Source organism: Coregonus clupeaformis, chromosome 24, assembly GCF_020615455.1.
Source record: "Coregonus clupeaformis isolate EN_2021a chromosome 24, ASM2061545v1, whole genome shotgun sequence".
Taxonomy (NCBI): Eukaryota; Metazoa; Chordata; class Actinopteri; order Salmoniformes; family Salmonidae; genus Coregonus; species Coregonus clupeaformis.
Window position 1 is genome coordinate 47,186,809 of NC_059215.1, and position 20,912 is coordinate 47,207,720.

Sequence of the window (20,912 nt, forward strand, 5' to 3'; positions counted from 1 at the left end):
ACACATAAAAATGGCAATAAGAAAACTTCTCAAACAATGTCAGGAGGTTAGACCTATCGAGTTCCAAAATCAAAATCTAATCCGCAGACTTGTAATAATTGACTTCGAGTAAGTAGAAATGTAGAAGGGTATGCCAGATATGTTCTAGAAAGGTTTTGGAAGAAAGCGCTTGTACATCGGTTTGGGGAAAGAGGGAACCCCCCCTAATGTTTTCTGGACTACGTCACTCGGAACGGATTTCCCTCGTACCGCCTACTTTTTAACACCCGGGTGCGCGCACGTCAGTTTGCGACACACCATCGGGAGCAAGAAGTGGAAGGGATTGGTTATAGAATTAGGAATTAGACTACTAGAATGGCTTGGACCTTCTTTAGATGGGATAAAGGTCAGCCATTTTGGTCAGGGAGTCGGTCAACCATGGTATGCCAGTGCTGTGATAAGATATTGTGGTCCTCTGTAGCTCAATTGGTAGAGCATGGCGCTTGTAAAGTCAGGGTAGTGGGTTCGATCCCTGGGACCACCCATACGTAAAAATGTATGCGCACATGACTGTAAGTCGCTTTGGATAAAAGCGTCTGCTAAATAGCATATTATTATTATTATATTGTGTAAAATAATGCATTTTGAAGAAGGTACCTGCACTGTATGTTTGTTTGCTAGCCAGACAGTTTTAGAGGAATTATTCCATAAATGTTTCAAATTAACTGCCAATATGCAATGCAGTCAATCCACAGCCATACACTGGCTGAAATCAGTAGATGATAGGACTTCAACAAGTACTGATATTGTATCATATAATAGCACTCACAGCTTTCCATGAAAATGTTTGGTCTGTTTACATATACTTGAGCGGCTATTTATTTGGAAAGTTGGTATAAAACCTGTATAAACTGTATTTATGACAATATATGACAATATTTTAGGTTGACAATTCTATTGCACAATATATCACATCCCTTACTTTTACTTTCCTGCATAAATCAAATCTGGATTATGCCTCTACTGTACTGCTATTCATTCCAATTAGGCTGGTTGGGATTTCTCCCTGACCAATATGGCTGCCATTTTTATCCCATTCTGAAACTTTGAGGGTTTATGACACATCCCCTCTAGTCATTTAATAGGGTCTCTGAGATTGACAGCCAGCAAGTAGCGTTTCTAGTTTACTAGGTGGTTTTTTAATGATTGCCCAACCAAACTAGCATGAACTGCTGCTTGGAATGCAAGCATTATAGTTAGCTACCTTTCAATATCTCAAATTGGACATCCACTGTGCCCAAATATACGGTAAGAACTGCATTTGATAACACATTTCGTATCCCCGGCCATGCTAGCTAAATTAGCTTCTCCGCCTTCCTTAGATTAGCGAGCTAGCGAATGAATCGTGCCTGGTGGTGGTGGTAGCTAGCATGCTAACTGGTTAGAAACTGCTAAACCAACATGGATGCTGTGTTCCTTTGATGCGGTAGCAAGAGATTATCCGCTTTACAGTTTTAAATCCTCCGGTCTTTATTTTCTATACAGCGAGTGGGAGGTTGCTGGTAACTTAGTTGGTTTTAAAAACCAGGCCACGATGCATTAGCAAACCACCTCTATTTTTTTTATTGATTTTTTTTACAGATGGTAACTTTAGCTAGCGAACTAAACATTGTTCTATTTGAGGATAGCCAGCTAACTAGCATGGACCCCGGCGAGTTGAGCAAATCTGTATTTGCATTCAATCTGACCCGTGACATAGTAAACTAGTTAGTTGTCGTCGATGTTTGTCACGACACATGTCAAATCATTATTTTACTACAGCTAGAACCATGTGACATTCACTGTTCTAAGGAAAACACAAGCAATATGTGGAGTTCCCTTTGACTAAAAAGAAGGTAAGGGTCAGACTGCGTCCAGGGAAACCAAGCCCCCTCTTGCTTTACTTTCTATTGACAACTGGCTACTTCCTCGTTCTACCGGTCGACTTTAACATTTTAACAAAGCCTAACCTGCTACGTTAATTCCCTTAACCTGCTGCGTTAATTCCCTTAACCTGCTACGTTAATTCCCTTAACCTGCTGCGTTAGTTATCCTAACCTGCTATGTAAACAAACCATCTGTGGCGATCAATCCACTTATAATGGAAATGAGCTACCTCTCTCAATCATGATGTCCACATCTCAAGGGAGTTGCTTCATTCTGTCACCATGAAGAAGACAGTCTTGTGACTATAGAGGATATCATAAATCAAATGTGTGGTTCGTTATTAGGCAGGTCACAGCCAGGAGGAGAAGCCCGGATGCAAATATGGCCAAACTTTATTTGAGGTCGTCTGAGGGTGTGGAGTAGCAGCAAGACCTAGCTAGTGTCAACAAGTTCATTGTGTAGGCCTAAGACTTGTGCTATTGACAGTCTTTCTGCTTCAGGCAAGATGTGGAGATGACAATTTAGTATTAGTTTGAACGTTAACCCAGAACAATACTCCCTCCATGTCCTCCTTGTTGCCTTAGGCAGTCAAAGGTCACAGATGTATGTTTGTGGTTACTGGTTAGCTTCTCAGCTAGTGTCTGAACAGAAGGGAAACGTAGTTAGCATACTGTTTTCCAGGCCGTTTGACTGGGAGATGTTCAAGGCCTATGATGACACACTATACTGTTCAACTTTCACTTCCATTTTCTCTCGCACTCTCTTTCTCTTTCACTCTTTCTCACACACTCTCCTTCTCTCTCACACACTCTCTTTCTCTCTCACACACTCTCTTTCTCTCTCACACACTCTCTTACACTCTCTCTCTTTCTCTCGCACACTCTCCCCTCTCTCACTCTCTCCTCTCTCTCCTCTCTCTCCTCTCTCACTGTCTTATCTCTCACTCTCTCCTCTCTCTCTCCTCTCCTCACTCTCCTCTCTTATCCAGAGCGACTTACAGTTAGTGAGTGAATACATTTTCATACTGGCCCCCCGTGGGAAACGAACCCACAACCCTGGCGTTGCAAGCGCCATGCTCTACCAACTGAGCTACAGGCTGTGACACAGACATGCACTCATTCCGAGTGTTTCTAATGCACCCGGCCTCCCTTTGGTCTGACCTCCCTTTGGTCTGGTCTCCCTTTGGTCTGACCTCCCTTTGGTCTGACCTCCCTTTGGTCTGACCTCCCTTTGGTCTGACCTCCCTTTGGTCTGGTCTCCCTTTGGTCTGACCTCCCTTTGGTCTGACCTCCCTTTGGTCTGGTCTCCCTTTGGTCTGACCTCCCCTTGGTCTGACCTCCCTTTGGTCCGACCTCCCTTTGGTCTGGTCTCCCTTTGGTCTGACCTCCCTTTGGTCTGACCTCCCTTTGGTCTGACCTCCCTTTGGTCTGGTCTCCCTTTGGTCTGGTCTCCCTTTGGTCTGGTCTCCCTTTGGTCTGACCTCCCTTTGGTCTGATCTCCCTTTGGTCTGATCTCCCTTTGGTCTGGTCTCCCTTTGGTCTGGTCTCCCTTTGGTCTGACCTCCCTTTGGTCTGACCTCCCCTTGGTCTGACCTCCCCTTGGTCTGACCTCCCTTTGGTCCGACCTCCCTTTGGTCTGGTCTCCCTTTGGTCTGACCTCCCTTTGGTCTGGTCTCCCCTTGGTCTGGTCTCCCCTTGGTCTGGTCTCCCTTTGGTCTGGTCTCCCTTTGGTCTGACCTCCCTTTGGTCTGACCTCCCTTTGGTCTGACTCTCCCTTGGTCTGACTCTCCCTTGGTCTGAGTCTCCCTTTGGTCCGTCCCCCTTGGTCTGGTCTCCCCTTGGTCTGGTCTCCCCTTGGTCTGGTCTCCCCTTGGTCTGGTCTCCCCTTGGTCTGGTCTCCCCTTGGTCTGGTCTCCTTTGGTCTGGTCTCCCTTTGGTCTGACTCTCCTTGGTCTGGTCTCCCCTTGGTCTGGGTCTCCCCTTGGTCCGACTCCCCTTGGTCTGATCTCCCTTGGTCTGACTCTCCCTTGGTCTGACTCTCCTTGGTCCGGCTCTCCCTTGGTCTGGTCTCCCCTTGGTCCGAGTCTCCCCTTGGTCTGATCTCCCTTGGTCTGATCTCCTCCTTGGTCTGGTCTCCCTTTGGTCTGAGTCTCCCTCTTGGTCTGAGTCTCCTTGGTCTGACTCTCCCTTGGTCTGGTCTCCCCCTGGTCTGATCTCCCTTTGGTCTGATCTCCCCTTGGTCTGGTCTCCCTTGGTCGGGTCTCCCTTGGTCTGACCTCCCCTTGGTCTGGTCTCCCCTTGGTCTGGTCTCCCTTGGTCTGGTCTCCCCTTGGTCTGGTCTCCTCTTGGTCTGGTCTCCCCTTGGTCTGGTCTCCCCTTGGTCTGGTCTCCCCTTGGTCTGGTCTCCCCTTGGTCTGGTCTCCCCTTGGTCTGGTCTCCCTCTTGGTCTGGTCTCCTCTTGGTCTGGTCTCCTCTTGGTCGGGTCTCCCCTTGGTCTGGTCTCCTCTTGGTCTGGTCTCCCCTTGGTCTGATTAAAGAGCAGCAGTAAAATAACAATAGTAAAATAACAGTAGCGAGGCTATATACAGGGGGTACCGGCACAGAGTCAATGTGCGGGGGCACCGGTTAGTCCAGGTAATTGAGGTAATGTATACACTACCTGTCAAAGGTTTTAGAACACCTACTCATTCAAGGGTTTTTCTTAATTTTTACTACTTTCTACATTGTAGAATAATAGTGAAGACATCAACACTATGAAATAACACATATGGAATCATGTAGTAACCAAAAAAGTGTTAAACAAATCAAAATATGTTTTGTATTTGAGATTCTTCAAATAGCCACCCTTTGCCTTGATGACAGCTTTGCACACTCTTGGCATTCTCTCAACCAGCTTCATGAGGTAGTCACCTGGAATGCATTTCAATTAACAGGTGTGCCTTGTTAAAAGTTAATTTGTGGAATTTCTTTCCTTCTTAATGGTTTGAGCCAATCAGTTGTGTTGTGACAAGGTAGGGGTCTGTATACAGAAGATAGCCCTATTTGGTTAAAGACCAAGTCCATATTGTCAGTCAATACGGAAAATGTCAAGAACTTTGAAAGTTTCTTCAAGTGCAGTCGCAAAAACCATCAAGCGCTATGATGAAACTGGCTCTCATGAGGACCGCTGTGACGAGTACTGAGGATACGAAGAGGCAGGACGCAGACGCAGGAATCAACAATGTAAAGGTTTACTTAACACTGAGCAAGAGAACAACAAAGCGTGCGTACACGACATGACATTAACAATCACACACAACACAACACTGAACAGTCCAGGGCTATATAGGGCTGGTGATGAGATGATGAGGTGCAGGTGCGCTAGAGTTGTTTAGGGTGCGTTGGGTTTTCATTCCGGTGTTACCGAGGTGGTGCGCTCAGACCGGTGGCTCAGTAGACCGGCGAATCAGAGCGCCGGAGGGGAGCCACGGGAGGAGACGTGGCAACCGCCACAGGAATGGAATACCCAGAGTTACCTCTGCTGCAGAGGATAAGTTCATTAGAGTTACCAGCCTCAGAAATTGCAGCCCAAATAATTTGCCATGGTTGCCCTTAGTTTGAAGCCATCTGTGTTTCTCTTTTCGACTCCCTCTGCATTTATAATCAAACGCCAATAATTCTATCCATCTCCTTATTATACTCTGCTTCTATCAGACATTCCACTGATTTCAAAACTCGGTCAACTTCTTCCGTGACAACAACACTGTTGATCGCCGTTTCTTCCCACATCACTGTCATCAGAAGACTCTACAATATCTTCTTCAATGGAAAAATGTTTTTACCTAAAATCAGGGATTTCCTCATCGTCTGATTCATTTTTCAGAGTCCGTGAGAGTCAGCATGGTACGATCGTCCTCCTGAAAGTAGTCCATCACAACTTCAAATTCAGGGCAGCAATGTTATTGAGAGCATTAGCAACACGTTTGCGGTTCTCCGTGGCTAACGTTATATATTTCGAAAAAAAAACTGCAGTAGAAAGGATTATCTACACATAACGAGCGGCTCATTTTATAGACAGAAGATGCTACACGGCAGACCAAATCCGAAACTCATCTCAGCCAATCATGGCTAGCGGGAAGGTTCCTGTCTTTTTCTGTGGCTAAACCAATAGGCTCGTAATTTAACAACTTTATTCGTATTTACAGATGGCATACACGTTTGTTATTAAGGCACATGAAAGTTAAAATGTTCCAGAAGGCATTTCTGCCAAAAAAATGACAATTTGATAAACCAAATAAAATAAACGTTCAAATGCCTCTCCTGTGAAGTCGTGACTTGCGACATACGCCTTGTTTCCTGAAACGAGTCACATATGAACATTTTTGTTTCCAGAGAAAAGTGATATATTCTTTGGTCTCTGGAAGTGTGACCTTGGTCTCTGGAAGTGTGACCTTGGTCTCTGGAAGTGTGACCTGTCAGTCAATGAAACTCTCATGTTCTATGACTGAGTGGAATTGCAGTGAATAAAATTCAACCTCCTGTCAATCAAATTAAAATTCTACATCCTGTTGGGGGTGGCCGATTTTTTCAATTTGAATTTCAACTCATGTTGGTAGTCAATTCAAAAATTCTGAATTGAGCCCAACCCTGATGTGATCTGTGATGTCTGCCTGCTTCAGATAATCCTGCTTCCTTTTTCATTTCATAGGTGCCATAAAGCCGTTGTGCACTGCAGCTTATTTTTCCACCCTTGCCTTCCCTCAATTTCTGATATCTAGGCTGCGTTTCATACACATTAAAGACACACCCTCCTCCACTTACCCTCGACTTATACCCTTGGGGGAATCCCCGCGGCCGTCTTCGTCGTCGGTCCAAACGATTAGCCAAGCAAGGGAAGTTGGCAACGTAAGCCCCTCAGCCCTCTTTTTTGATCGAGTTTGCGAGTGTACAATTATGTTCACTCCGGGGCCTGAAACGCCCCTTAATTCAATTCACGATGATTGTACATCCGCTAAGAAAAGTCTGCCAAAACTTAAAACAAACATTAATGTCGAGAAGTCAACATACAAGTGTAAGTAAAAACGAAAGTAAATAAGTTAGAAATTGTGCTATTAATGCACTTGATAGCTCAAAAACGTATCATAAAAGTAATGATGTTTTTGTTTGGTTAGCTTTTGGAAACGTTAGCTTGCGCGCACACAACTTTCCCTGACATTACACTTATACATTGTAATTTTCGATTTACCTGAGTATAGTCGGATGGGTAACATTCGATGTCTGCGGATGCGTTGTCTTCTAGCCAAGATATGAAACGCAATCATAATTGACTGTAGCGCATATAAAGAACACACAACAGCTACCAGTGGTTCCATGATGACTGAAAACACAACCGTGGGACGAACGACTGACACACATTTCCGAGCAAGAGCAGTCCATTTTTATGAATTAATTAATTCTCCCCTTGCCCTGCAAGTGTCAACTCTTCAGACGTCATCAGAAGTGTCCACTTAATTTGAGGGGAGAGGGCGTGTCTTTTAAGTGTTTGGAATGCAGCCCTAGTCTACTTATAATACTGACATAATGTCCCCTCCTCCCCCAGTCAGATAATACTGACATAATGTTCCCTCCTCCCCCAGTCAGATAATACTGACATAATGTTCCCTCCTCCCCCAGTCAGATAATACTGACATAATGTTCCCTCCTCTCCCAGTCAGATAATACTGACATAATGTTCCCTCCTCCCCCAGTCAGATAATACTGACATAATGTTCCCTCCTCTCCCAGTCAGATAATACTGACATAATGTTCCCTCCTCCCCCAGTCAGATAATACTGACATAATGTTCCCTCCTCCCCCCAGTCAAATAATACTGACATAATGTTCCTCCTCTCCCAGTCAGATAATACTGACATAATGTTCCCCTCCTCCCCCAGTCAGATAATACTGACATAATGTTCCCTCCTCTCCCAGTCAGATAATACTGACATAATGTTCCCTCCTCCCCAGTCAGATAATACTGACATAATGTTCCCTCCTCTCCCAGTCAGATAATACTGACATAATGTTCCCTCCTCTCCCAGTCAGATAATACTGACATAATGTTCCCTCCTCTCCCAGTCAGATAATACTGACATAATGTTCCCTCCTCTCCCAGTCAGATAATACTGACATAATGTTCCCTCCTCCCCCAGTCAGATAATACTGACATAATGTTCCCTCCTCCCCCAGTCAGATAATACTGACATAATGTTCCCCTCCTCTCCCAGTCAGATAATACTGACATAATGTTCCCTCCTCTCCCAGTCAGATAATACTGACATAATGTTCCCTCCTCCCCCAGTCAAATAATACTGACATAATGTTCCCTCCTCCCCAGTCAGATAATACTGACATAATGTTCCCTCCTCCCCCAGTCAGATAATACTGACATAATGTTCCCCTCCTCTCCCAGTCAGATAATACTGACATAATGTTCCCTCCTCTCCCAGTCAGATAATACTGACATAATGTTCCCTCCTCCCCCAGTCAGATAATACTGACATAATGTTTCCCCTCCTCCCCAGTCAGATAATACTGACATAATGTCCCCTCCTCCCCCAGTCAGATAATACTGACATAATGTTCCCCTCCTCCCCCAGTCAGATAATACTGACATAATGTTCCCCTCCTCCCCCAGTCAGATAATACGCTGACATAATGTTCCCTCCTCTCCCAGTCAGATAATACTGACATAATGTTCCCTCCTCTCCCAGTCAGATAATACTGACATAATGTTCCCTCCTCTCCCAGTCAGATAATACTGACATAATGTTCCCCTCCTCCCCAGTCAGATAATACTGACATAATGTCCCCTCCTCTCCCAGTCAGATAATACTGACATAATGTTCCCCTCCTCTCCCAGTCAGATAATACTGACATAATGTTCCCTCCTCTCCCAGTCAGATAATACTGACATAATGTTCCCTCCTCTCCCAGTCAGATAATACTGACATAATGTTCCCTCCTCTCCCAGTCAGATAATACTGACATAATGTTCCCTCCTCTCCCAGTCAGATAATACTGACATAATGTTCCCTCCTCCCCCAGTCAGATAATACTGACATAATGTTCCCTCCTCTCCCAGTCAGATAATACTGACATAATGTTCCCTCCTCCCCCAGTCAGATAATACTGACATAATGTTCCCTCCTCTCCCAGTCAGATAATACTGACATAATGTTCCCTCCTCCCCAGTCAGATAATACTGACATAATGTTCCCCTCCTCTCCCAGTCAGATAATACTGACATAATGTTCCCTCCTCCCCCAGTCAGATAATACTGACATAATGTTCCCCTCCTCTCCCCAGTCAGATAATACTGACATAATGTTCCCTCCTCTCCCAGTCAGATAATACTGACATAATGTTCCCTCCTCCCCCAGTCAGATAATACTGACATAATGTTCCCTCCTCTCCCAGTCAGATAATACTGACATAATGTTCCCTCCTCTCCCAGTCAGATAATACTGACATAATGTTCCCTCCTCCCCCAGTCAAATAATACTGACATAATGTTCCCTCCTCTCCCAGTCAGATAATACTGACATAATGTTCCCTCCTCCCCCAGTCAGATAATACTGACATAATGTTCCCTCCTCTCCCAGTCAGATAATACTGACATAATGTTCCCCTCCTCTCCCCAGTCAGATAATACTGACATAATGTTCCCTCCTCCCCAGTCAGATAATACTGACATAATGTTCCCTCCTCCCCAGTCAGATAATACTGACATAATGTCCCCTCCTCTCCCAGTCAGATAATACTGACATAATGTTCCCTCCTCTCCCAGTCAGATAATACTGACATAATGTTCCCTCCTCCCCCAGTCAGATAATACTGACATAATGTTCCCTCCTCCCCCAGTCAGATAATACTGACATAATGTTCCCTCCTCTCCCAGTCAGATAATACTGACATAATGTTCCCTCCTCCCCCAGTCAGATAATACTGACATAATGTTCCCTCCTCCCCCAGTCAGATAATACTGACATAATGTTCCCTCCTCCCCCAGTCAGATAATACTGACATAATGTTCCCTCCTCTCCCAGTCAGATAATACTGACATAATGTTCCCTCCTCCCCAGTCAGATAATACTGACATAATGTTCCCTCCTCCCCCAGTCAGATAATACTGACATAATGTTCCCCTCCTCTCCCAGTCAGATAATACTGCTGACATAATGTTCCCTCCTCTCCCCAGTCAGATAATACTGCTGACATAATGTTCCCTCCTCCCCCAGTCAGATAATACTGACATAATGTTCCCTCCTCTCCCAGTCAGATAATACTGACATAATGTTCCCTCCTCTCCCAGTCAGATAATACTGACATAATGTTCCCTCCTCCCCCAGTCAGATAATACTGACGTAATGTTCCCTCCTCTCCCAGTCAGATAATACTGACATAATGTTTCCCCTCCTCTCCCAGTCAGATAATACTGACATAATGTTCCCTCCTCTCCCAGTCAGATAATACTGACATAATGTTCCCCTCCTCCCCCCAGTCTGATAATACTGACATAATGTTCCCTCCTCCCCCAGTCAGATAATACTGACATAATGTTCCCTCCTCCCCCAGTCAGATAATACTGACATAATGTTCCCTCCTCCCCAGTCAGATAATACTGACATAATGTTCCCTCCTCTCCCAGTCAGATAATACTGCTGACATAATGTTCCCTCCTCTCCCAGTCAGATAATACTGACATAATGTTCCCCTCCTCTCCCAGTCAGATAATACTGCTGACATAATGTTCCCCTCCTCTCCCAGTCAGATAATACTGACATAATGTTCCCTCCTCCCCAGTCAGATAATACTGACATAATGTTCCCTCCTCTCCCAGTCAGATAATACTGACATAATGTTCCCCTCCTCTCCCAGTCAGATAATACTGCTGACATAATGTTCCCTCCTCTCCCAGTCAGATAATACTGACATAATGTTCCCTCCCTCCCCAGTCAGATAATACTGCTGACATAATGTTCCCTCCTCTCCCAGTCAGATAATACTGACATAATGTTCCCTCCTCTCCCAGTCAGATAATACTGCTGACATAATGTTCCCTCCTCTCCCAGTCAGATAATACTGACATAATGTTCCCTCCTCTCCCAGTCAGATAATACTGCTGACATAATGTTCCCTCCTCTCCCAGTCAGATAATACTGACATAATGTTCCCCTCCTCCCCCAGTCAGATAATACTGACATAATGTTCCCCTCCTCTCCCAGTCAGATAATACTGACATAATGTTCCCCCTCCCCAGTCAGATAATACTGACATAATGTTCCCTCCTCTCTGCCCCAGTCAGATAATACTGACATAATGTTCCCTCCTCCCCCAGTCAGATAATACTGACATAATGTCTTCCCTCCTCTCCCAGTCAGATAATACTGACATAATGTTCCCTCCTCTCCCAGTCAGATAATACTGACATAATGTTCCCCTCCTCCCCCAGTCAGATAATACTGACATAATGTTCCCTCCTCCCCCAGTCAGATAATACTGACATAATGTTCCCTCCTCTCCCAGTCAGATAATACTGACATAATGTTCCCTCCTCTCCCAGTCAGATAATACTGACATAATGTTCCCTCCTCCCCCAGTCAGATAATACTGACATAATGTTCCCTCCTCTCCCAGTCAGATAATACTGCTGACATAATGTTCCCTCCTCCCCCAGTCAGATAATACTGACATAATGTTCCCTCCTCCCCCAGTCAGATAATACTGACATAATGTTCCCTCCTCCCCAGTCAGATAATACTGACATAATGTTCCCCCTCCCCCAGTCAGATAATACTGACATAATGTTCCCTCCTCCCCCAGTCAGATAATACTGACATAATGTTCCCTCCTCTCCCAGTCAGATAATACTGACATAATGTTCCCTCCTCCCCCAGTCAGATAATACTGACATAATGTTCCCTCCTCCCCAGTCAGATAATACTGACATAATGTTCCCTCCTCCCCCAGTCAGATAATACTGACATAATGTTCCCTCCTCTCCCAGTCAGATAATAATGCTGGTGTTATTCTCTCCTCACATCACGACACAGAAGTATTAGTACACTGAGGATGCAGTATTAGTATGGATGGTTTGGTCACGGCCTGCTGGTAATCCACTAGATTCTACTGTCTCATTAATATCATAGTGGAGTGGATTTAGTGGTAGCAAGTTACATTTTTATGTTACATTTATTTGCACCAAAGAAAACACGTGATAGACAACAATAAAGATAACAAATAAATAGTAAACGGTGTGCAGGTGTGGTTGGAAGCCCAAGGGCTTATATGAAATCCACACCACAAAAAAAACTATATACAATACATAAGAACCTAAATAAAAAAGGTTTGTTAAAACAAACAACCTACTAATCTTCATGGAGGAGATTACTGAGTAGTTTGGTTCATCAGGCTGACCCCCAGTCTTCATGGAGGAGATTACTGAGTAGTTTGGTTCATCAGGCTGACCCCCCAGTCTTCATGGAGGAGATTACTGAGTAGTTTGGTTCATCAGGCTGACCCCCAGTCTTAATGGAGGAGATTACTGAGTAGTTTGGTTCATCAGGCTGACCCCCAGTCTTCATGGAGGAGATTAATGAGTAGTTTGGTTCATCAGGCTGACCCCCAGTCTTCATGGAGGAGATTACTGAGTAGTTTGGTTCATCAGGCTGACCCCAGTCTTCATGGAGGAGATTACTGAGTAGTTTGGTTAATCAGGCTGACCCCCAGTCTTCATGGGAGGAGATTACTGAGTAGTTTGGTTCATCAGGCTGACCCCCAGTCTCCATGGAGGAGATTACTGAGTAGTTTGGTTCATCAGGCTGACCCCCAGTCTTCATGGAGGAGATTACTGAGTAGTTTGGTTCATCAGGCTGACCCCAGTCTCCATGGAGGAGATTACTGAGTAGTTTGGTTCATCAGGCTGACCCCCCAGTCTTTCATGGAGGAGATTACTGAGTAGTTTGGTTCATCAGGCTGACCCCAGTCTTCATGGGGGGAGATTACTGAGTAGTTTGGTTCATCAGGCTGACCCCCAGTCTTCATGGAGGAGATTACTGAGTAGTTTGGTTCATCAGGCTGACCCCCAGTCTTCATGGAGGAGATTACTGAGTAGTTTGGTTCATCAGGCTGACCCCCAGTCTTCATGGGAGGAGATTACTGAGTAGTTTGGTTCATCAGGCTGACCCCCAGTCTTCATGGAGGAGATTACTGAGTAGTTTGGTTCATCAGGCTGACCCCCAGTCTTCATGGAGGAGATTACTGAGTAGTTTGGTTCATCAGGCTGACCCCCAGTCTTCATGGAGGAGATTACTGAGGAGTTTGGTTCATCAGGCTGACCCCAGTATTCATGGAGGAGATTACTGAGGAGTTTGGTTCATCAGGCTGACCCCCAGTCTTCATGGAGGAGATTACTGAGTAGTTTGGTTCATCAGGCTGATCCCCAGTCTTCATGGAGGAGATTACTGAGTAGTTTGGTTCATCAGGCTGACCCCCAGTCTTCATGGAGGAGATTACTGAGTAGTTTGGTTCATCAGGCTGACCCCCAGTCTTCATAGAGGAGATTACTGAGTAGTTTGGTTCATCAGGCTGACCCCAGTCTTCATGGAGGAGATTACTGAGTAGTTTGGTTCATCAGGCTGACCCCCAGTCTTCATGGAGGAGATTACTGAGTAGTTTGGTTCATCAGGCTGACCCCAGTCTTCATGAGGAGATTACTGAGTAGTTTGGTTCATCAGGCTGACCCCCAGTCTTCATGGAGGAGATTACTGAGTAGTTTGGTTCATCAGGCTGACCCCCAGTCTTCATGGAGGAGATTACTGAGTAGTTTGGTTCATCGGGCTGACCCCCGGTCTTCATGGAGGAGATTACTGAGTAGTTTGGTTCATCAGGCTGACCCCAGTCTTCATGGAGGAGATTACTGAGTAGTTTGGTTCATCAGGCTGACCCCCAGTCTTCATGGGAGGAGATTACTGAGTAGTTTGGTTCATCAGGCTGACCCCCAGTCTTCATGGAGGAGATTACTGAGTAGTTTGGTTCATCAGGCTGACCCCAGTCTTCATGGAGGAGATTACTGAGTAGTTTGGTTCATCAGGCTGACCCCCAGTCTTCATGGGAGGAGATTACTGAGTAGTTTGGTTCATCAGGCTGACCCCCAGTCTTCATGGAGGAGATTACTGAGTAGTTTGGTTCATCAGGCTGACCCCCAGTCTTCATGGAGGAGATTACTGAGTAGTTTGGTTCATCAGGCTGACCCCCAGTCTTCATGGAGGAGATTACTGAGTAGTTTGGTTCATCAGGCTGACCCCAGTCTTCATGGAGGAGATTACTGAGTAGTTTGGTTCATCAGGCTGACCCCCAGTCTTCATGGAGGAGATTACTGAGTAGTTTGGTTCATCAGGCTGACCCCCAGTCTTCATGGAGGAGATTACTGAGTAGTTTGGTTCATCAGGCTGACCCCCAGTCTTCATGGAGGAGATTACTGAGTAGTTTGGTTCATCAGGCTGACCCCCAGTCTTCATGGAGGAGATTACTGAGTAGTTTGGTTCATCAGGCTGACCCCCAGTCTTCATGGAGGAGATTACTGAGTAGTTTGGTTCATCAGGCTGACCCCCAGTCTTCATGGAGGAGAGATTACTGAGTAGTTTGGTTCATCAGGCTGACCCCAGTCTTCATGGAGGAGATTACTGAGTAGTTTGGTTCATCAGGCTGACCCCCAGTCTTCATGGAGGAGATTACTGAGTAGTTTGGTTCATCAGGCTGACCCCCAGTCTTCATGGAGGAGATTACTGAGTAGTTTGGTTCATCAGGCTGACCCCCAGTCTTCATGGAGGAGATTACTGAGTAGTTTGGTTCATCAGGCTGACCCCCAGTCTTCATGGAGGAGATTACTGAGTAGTTTGGTTCATCAGGCTGACCCCAGTCTTCATGGAGGAGATTACTGAGTAGTTTGGTTCATCAGGCTGACCCCAGTCTTCATGGAGGAGATTACTGAGTAGTTTGGTTCATCAGGCTGACCCCAGTCTTCATGGAGGAGATTACTGAGTAGTTTGGTTCATCAGGCTGACCCCCAGTCTTCATGGAGGAGATTACTGAGTAGTTTGGTTCATCAGGCTGACCCCCAGTCTTCATGGAGGAGATTACTGAGTAGTTTGGTTCATCAGGCTGACCCCCAGTCTTCATGGAGGAGATTACTGAGTAGTTTGGTTCATCAGGCTGACCCCAGTCTTCATGGAGGAGATTACTGAGTAGTTTGGTTCATCAGGCTGACCCCTCAGTCTTCATGGAGGAGATTACTGAGTAGTTTGGTTCATCAGGCTGACCCCCAGTCTTCATGGAGGAGATTACTGAGTAGTTTGGTTCATCAGGCTGACCCCCAGTCTTCATGGAGGAGATTACTGAGTAGTTTGGTTCATCAGGCTGACCCCCAGTCTTCATGGAGGAGATTACTGAGTAGTTTGGTTCATCAGGCTGACCCCCAGTCTTCATGGAGGAGATTACTGAGGAGTTTGGTTCATCAGGCTGACCCCCAGTCTTCATGGAGGAGATTACTGAGGAGTTTGGTTCCATCAGGCTGACCCCAGTCTTCATGGAGGAGATTACTGAGTAGTTTGGTTCATCAGGCTGATCCCCCAGTCTTCATGGAGGAGATTACTGAGTAGTTTGGTTCATCAGGCTGACCCCCAGTCTTCATGGAGGAGATTACTGAGTAGTTTGGTTCATCAGGCTGACCCCCAGTCTTCATGGAGGAGATTACTGAGTAGTTTGGTTCATCAGGCTGACCCCAGTCTTCATGGAGGAGATTACTGAGTAGTTTGGTTCATCAGGCTGACCCCCAGTCTTCATGGAGGAGATTACTGAGTAGTTTGGTTCATCAGGCTGACCCCCAGTCTTCATGGAGGAGATTACTGAGTAGTTTGGTTCATCAGGCTGACCCCCAGTCTTCATGGAGGAGATTACTGAGTAGTTTGGTTCATCAGGCTGACCCCAGTCTTCATGGAGGAGATTACTGAGTAGTTTGGTTCATCAGGCTGACCCCCAGTCTTCATGGATGAGATTACTGAGTAGTTTGGTTCATCAGGCTGACCCCCAGTCTTCATGGAGGAGATTACTGAGTAGTTTGGTTCATCAGGCTGACCCCCAGTCTTCATGGAGGAGATTACTGAGTAGTTTGGTTCATCAGGCTGACCCCCCAGTCTTCATGGAGGAGATTACTGAGTAGTTTGGTTCATCAGGCTGACCCCCAGTCTTCATGGAGGAGATTACTGAGTAGTTTGGTTCATCAGGCTGACCCCCAGTCTTCATGGAGGAGATTACTGAGTAGTTTGGTTCATCAGGCCGACCCCCAGTCTTCATGGAGGAGATTACTGAGTAGTTTGGTTCATCAGGCTGACCCCCAGTCTTCATGGAGGAGATTACTGAGTAGTTTGGTTCATCAGGCTGACCCCCAGTCTTCATGGAGGAGATTACTGAGTAGTTTGGTTCATCAGGCTGACCCCCAGTCTTCATGGAGGAGATTACTGAGTAGTTTGGTTCATCAGGCTGACCCCCAGTCTTCATGGAGGAGATTACTGAGTAGTTTGGTTCATCAGGCTGACCCTAGTCTTCATGGAGGAGATTACTGAGTAGTTTGGTTCATCAGGCTGACCCCCAGTCTTCATGGAGGAGATTACTGAGTAGTTTGGTTCATCAGGCTGACCCCCAGTCTTCATGGAGGAGATTACTGAGTAGTTTGGTTCATCAGGCTGACCCCCAGTCTTCATGGAGGAGATTACTGAGTAGTTTGGTTCATCAGGCTGACCCCCAGTCTTCATGGAGGAGATTACTGAGTAGTTTGGTTCATCAGGCTGACCCCCAGTCTTCATGGAGGAGATTACTGAGTAGTTTGGTTCATCAGGCTGACCCCCAGTCTTCATGGAGGAGATTACTGAGTAGTTTGGTTCATCAGGCTGACCCCCAGTCTTCATGGAGGAGATTACTGAGTAGTTTGGTTCATCAGGCTGACCCCCAGTCTTCATGGAGGAGATTACTGAGTAGTTTGGTTCATCAGGCTGACCCCAGTCTTCATGGAGGAGATTACTGAGTAGTTTGGTTCATCAGGCTGACCCCCAGTCTCCATGGAGGAGATTACTGAGTAGTTTGGTTCATCAGGCTGACCCCCAGTCTTCATGGAGGAGATTACTGAGTAGTTTGGTTCATCAGGCTGACCCCCAGTCTTCATGGAGGAGATTACTGAGTAGTTTGGTTCATCAGGCTGACCCCCAGTCTTCATGGAGGAGATTACTGAGTAGTTTGGTTCATCAGGCTGACCCCCAGTCTTCATGGAGGAGATTACTGAGTAGTTTGGTTCATCAGGCTGACCCCAGTCTTCATGGGAGGAGATTACTGAGTAGTTTGGTTCATCAGGCTGACCCCCAGTCTTCATGGAGGAGATTACTGAGTAGTTTGGTTCATCAGGCTGACCCCCAGTCTTCATGGAGGAGATTACTGAGTAGTTTGGTTCATCAGGCTGACCCCCAGTCTTCATGGAGGAGATTACTGAGTAGTTTGGTTCATCAGGCTGACCCCAGTCTTCATGGAGGAGATTACTGAGTAGTTTGGTTCATCAGGCTGACCCCCAGTCTTCATGGAGGAGATTACTGAGTAGTTTGGTTCATCAGGCTGACCCCCAGTCTTCATGGAGGAGATTACTGAGTAGTTTGGTTCATCAGGCTGACCCCCAGTCTTCATGGAGGAGATTACTGAGTAGTTTGGTTCATCAGGCTGACCCCCAGTCTCCATGGAGGAGATTACTGAGTAGTTTGGTTCATCAGGCTGACCCCCAGTCTTCATGGAGGAGATTACTGAGTAGTTTGGTTCATCAGGCTGACCCCCAGTCTTCATGGAGGAGATTACTGAGTAGTTTGGTTCATCAGGCTGACCCCAGTCTTCATGGGAGGAGATTACTGAGTAGTTTGGTTCATCAGGCTGACCCCCAGTCTTCATGGAGGAGATTACTGAGTAGTTTGGTTCATCAGGCTGACCCCAGTCTTCATGGAGGAGATTACTGAGTAGTTTGGTTCATCAGGCTGACCCCAGTCTTCATGGAGGAGATTACTGAGTAGTTTGGTTCATCAGGCTGACCCCCAGTCTTCATGGAGGAGATTACTGAGTAGTTTGGTTCATCAGGCTGACCCCCAGTCTTAATGGAGGAGATTACTGAGTAGTTTGGTTCATCAGGCTGACCCCCAGTCTTCATGGAGGAGATTACTGAGTAGTTTGGTTCATCAGGCTGACCCCAGTCTTCATGGAGGAGATTACTGAGTAGTTTGGTTCATCAGGCTGACCCCCAGTCTTCATGGAGGAGATTACTGAGTAGTTTGGTTCATCAGGCTGACCCCCAGTCTTCATGGAGGAGATTACTGAGTAGTTTGGTTCATCAGGCTGACCCCCAGTCTTCATGGAGGAGATTACTGAGTAGTTTGGTTCATCAGGCTGACCCCCAGTCTTCATGGAGGAGATTACTGAGTAGTTTGGTTCATCAGGCTGACCCCCCAGTCTTCATGGAGGAGATTACTGAGTAGTTTGGTTCATCAGGCTGACCCCCAGTCTTCATGGAGGAGATTACTGAGTAGTTTGGTTCATCAGGCTGACCCCCAGTCTTCATGGAGGAGATTACTGAGTAGTTTGGTTCATCAGGCTGACCCCCAGTCTTCATGGAGGAGATTACTGAGTAGTTTGGTTCATCAGGCTGACCCCCAGTCTTCATGGGAGGAGATTACTGAGTAGTTTGGTTCATCAGGCTGACCCCAGTCTTCATGGAGGAGATTACTGAGTAGTTTGGTTCATCAGGCTGACCCCCAGTCTTCATGGAGGAGATTACTGAGTAGTTTGGTTCATCAGGCTGACCCCAGTCTTCATGGGAGGAGATTACTGAGTAGTTTGGTTCATCAGGCTGACCCCCAGTCTTCATGGAGGAGATTACTGAGTAGTTTGGTTCATCAGGCTGACCCCAGTCTTCATGGAGGAGATTACTGAGTAGTTTGGTTCATCAGGCTGACCCCAGTCTTCATGGAGGAGATTACTGAGTAGTTTGGTTCATCAGGCTGACCCCCAGTCTTCATGGAGGAGATTACTGAGTAGTTTGGTTCATCAGGCTGACCCCCAGTCTTCATGGAGGAGATTACTGAGTAGTTTGGTTCATCAGGCTGACCCCCAGTCTTCATGGAGGAGATTACTGAGTAGTTTGGTTCATCAGGCTGACCCCCAGTCTTCATGGAGGAGATTACTGAGTAGTTTGGTTCATCAGGCTGACCCCCAGTCTTCATGGAGGAGATTACTGAGTAGTTTGGTTCATCAGGCTGACCCCAGTCTTCATGGAGGAGATTACTGAGTAGTTTGGTTCATCAGGCTGACCCCCAGTCTTCATGGAGGAGATTACTGAGTAGTTTGGTTCATCAGGCTGACCCCCAGTCTTCATGGAGGAGATTACTGAGTAGTTTGGTTCATCAGGCTGACCCCCAGTCTTCATGGAGGAGATTACTGAGTAGTTTGGTTCATCAGGCTGACCCCCAGTCTTCATGGAGGAGATTACTGAGTAGTTTGGTTCATCAGGCTGACCCCCAGTCTTCATGGAGGAGATTACTGAGTAGTTTGGTTCATCAGGCTGACCCCCAGTCTTCATGGAGGAGATTACTGAGTAGTTTGGTTCATCAGGCTGACCCCCAGTCTTCATGGAGGAGATTACTGAGTAGTTTGGTTCATCAGGCTGACCCCCAGTCTTCATGGAGGAGATTACTGAGTAGTTTGGTTCATCAGGCTGACCCCCCAGTCTTCATGGAGGAGATTACTGAGTAGTTTGGTTCATCAGGCTGACCCCCAGTCTTCATGGAGGAGATTACTGAGTAGTTTGGTTCATCAGGCTGACCCCCAGTCTTCATGGAGGAGATTACTGAGTAGTTTGGTTAATCAGGCTGACCCCCAGTCGTCATGGAGGAGATTACTGAGTAGTTTGGTTAATCATGCTGACCCCCAGTCTCCATGGAGGAGATTACTGAGTAGTTTGGTTCATCAGGCTGACCCCCAGTCTTCATGGAGGAGATTACTGAGTAGTTTGGTTCGTAAGGCTGACCCCCAGTCTTCATGGAGGAGATTACTGAGTAGTTTGGTTCATCAGGCTGACCCCCAGTCTTCATGGAGGAGATTACTGAGTAGTTTGGTTCATCAGGCTGACCCCCAGTCTTCATGGAGGAGATTACTGAGTAGTTTGGTTCATCAGGCTGACCCCCAGTCTTCATGGAGGAGATTACTGAGTAGTTTGGTTCATCAGGCTGACCCCCAGTCTTCATGGAGGAGATTACTGAGTAGTTTGGTTCATCAGGCTGACCCCCAGTCTTCATGGAGGAGATTACTGAGTAGTTTGGTTCATCAGGCTGACCCCCAGTCTTCATGGAGGAGATTACTGAGTAGTTTGGTTCATCAGGCTGACCCCCAGTCTTCATGGAGGAGATTACTGAGTAGTTTGGTTCATCAGGCTGACCCCAGTCTTCATGGAGGAGATTACTGAGTAGTTTGGTTCATCAGGCTGACCCCCAGTCTTCATGGAGGAGATTACTGAGTAGTTTGGTTCATCAGGCTGACCCCCAGTCTCCATGGAGGAGATTACTGAGTAGTTTGGTTCATCAGGCTGAGCCCCAGTCTTCATAGAGGAGATTACTGAGTAGTTTGGTTCATCAGGCTGACCCACAGTCTTCATGGAGGAGATTACTGAGTAGTTTGGTTCATCAGGCTGACCCCCAGTCTTCATGGAGGAGATTACTGAGTAGTTTGGTTCATCAGGCTGACCCCCAGTCTTCATGGAGGAGATTACTGAGTAGTTTGGTTCATCAGGCTGACCCCAGTCTTCATGGAGGAGATTACTGAGTAGTTTGGTTCATCAGGCTGACCCCCAGTCTTCATGGAGGAGATTACTGAGTAGTTTGGTTCATCAGGCTGACCCCCAGTCTCCATGGA

The 20,912-nt window shown here is 46.5% G+C and overlaps 1 protein-coding gene across 1 annotated transcript in view; it reads left to right on the forward strand.

Moving 5' to 3' along the window:
• The first annotated feature begins 1,098 nt into the window (after window positions 1-1,098).
• The window catches only part of LOC121537754 (dnaJ homolog subfamily C member 5-like), a 43,191-nt gene continuing 23,377 nt past the window's right edge, over window positions 1,099-20,912 (forward strand). The window contains exon 1 of the mRNA XM_041845383.1: window positions 1,099-1,287. The gene's annotated coding sequence lies outside the window, so the exon portion shown is untranslated. The remainder of the gene's footprint in view (window positions 1,288-20,912) is intronic.